The following is a 1,666-nucleotide window of genomic DNA, read 5'->3' on the forward strand; positions in this document are numbered from 1 at the left end:
TTTAGATCTAACACAACCCGTGTCTCCTACCTTTCCTGTGTCCCAGAATTGCAGCCTCCTTTAGTCCGCATTCAATACCTTCAGGAGTGTCAGATGAATGTGTCTTCCGCTATGTGTCTTGACGCTACTAGTCAGTCCTCTGTAGGCCATATCCTGTAGTGATAAAAGGGGTGGAGAATGGAACCACATCATGTAGCAGGGGCCACACACATCCAGAAGACTCGAAAGTGTCAAATTTTTAAGAGACTGACCGCAGCCCTGGAACAGAGGGAAAGTGAAGGTCGGAGTCACAGGCCACCAGAGAGGCAAGTATACCACCTTTTCTACTGCAGAGACCTGCCAGCTAGAATTTTTTAGGTGACACTTTCAAAGGGTTCCTCCAAAATGTCCCGGCTGAGTGCAATGAAATAGGACAGATAGCTTAACAACAGAGTTTTGAACCAGCCAAGAGATGGATTAGATGGGGTTATATTTATTATTTGAATATCTCTTAACATCTTCAGTACACCCACATCACATTCCTCCCGGCCACGTCACCCCGAGTCCACAGCACATCCCTCTTGGCCACGTCACCCCGAGTCCACAGCACACCCCTCCCGGCCACGTCACCCCGAGTCCACAGCACATCCCTCCCGGCCACATCACCCCGAGTCCACAGCACATCCCTCCCGGCCACATCACCCCGAGTCCACAGCACATCCCGCTCTAGCCTCCTCATTCACAGCACCTAGAGCACCGCACGGCTAATCACTCCATTCTCTCCAGCAAACAACTCCCTTGCTCACAATTAACCCCTGCCTGCAGTCACATCCCTTCCCGGCACACTGCCTCCATCATACCAGTAACAACCTCCTCCTGCTCCCAACAAGCTGCATTCACCCCTGCTCATGGGGCATCCCTTGCAACAACCTGAAAGCTGCCAGATGCACTTGAATATCCTGCATTTGCAGATATTTTCTTTTTGCTTCCAATTTACCACGGGTCATCCATAAACTTTCATATTCGGAAACGGGCACACCTTGGCGAATTCAGATAATAGAAATAAAAAGATGGCGCACATAAAAAATTAGATGATGTATAGAAATACAGAAGATGTAACAGATATACATAAAAAGACAGTCTAGAAAAAACAGTTAACAGTTCAAACATCTTTCACACGACAACTTCATAACTCTGACACTTTTTTTTTTATTTATTTCACTTTTTTTCTTTTATTTTTTAATGAAATAATAAAAATGAAGGCACCCTTCCCCGTATCTTCCCTGTTTGGAAGGTGGAGGGGTACTTATTGCCTGCTCCCCAGCTGTAAAATAATATCATATATATTTTTCTTATCTGTATTTATAAACTTGTGCAGATCACGTTTCTTCTCCGATAATGGAAAATTAAAAAACAAAAAAAATATATAAAACATTAAAAAAAAAAAAGTTGCAACCCAACTTCCACGCATAACAAAAAAAATAATTATTTAGAACTGAAAACCAATCACCAGCTGTAAATAAAAGGGTAGGTTATATTCCCTGGAACCTCTGTAGAGATCATCATTGGCTGTCTGGTGGCAACAGAATAGCCAGAAAATGGCGTTAGGAGCAACAGTGAAAAAAAGATGGATGGCGCTCAGTATAAACACAATTTGGATGTTTTCAAGAGTCCTTTCTCATAAAAC

The sequence above is a fragment of the Nanorana parkeri genome, unplaced genomic scaffold (genome assembly GCF_000935625.1).
Source record: "Nanorana parkeri isolate BGI_ZX_2015 unplaced genomic scaffold, ASM93562v1 scaffold880, whole genome shotgun sequence".
NCBI classification, from domain to species: domain Eukaryota; kingdom Metazoa; phylum Chordata; class Amphibia; order Anura; family Dicroglossidae; genus Nanorana; species Nanorana parkeri.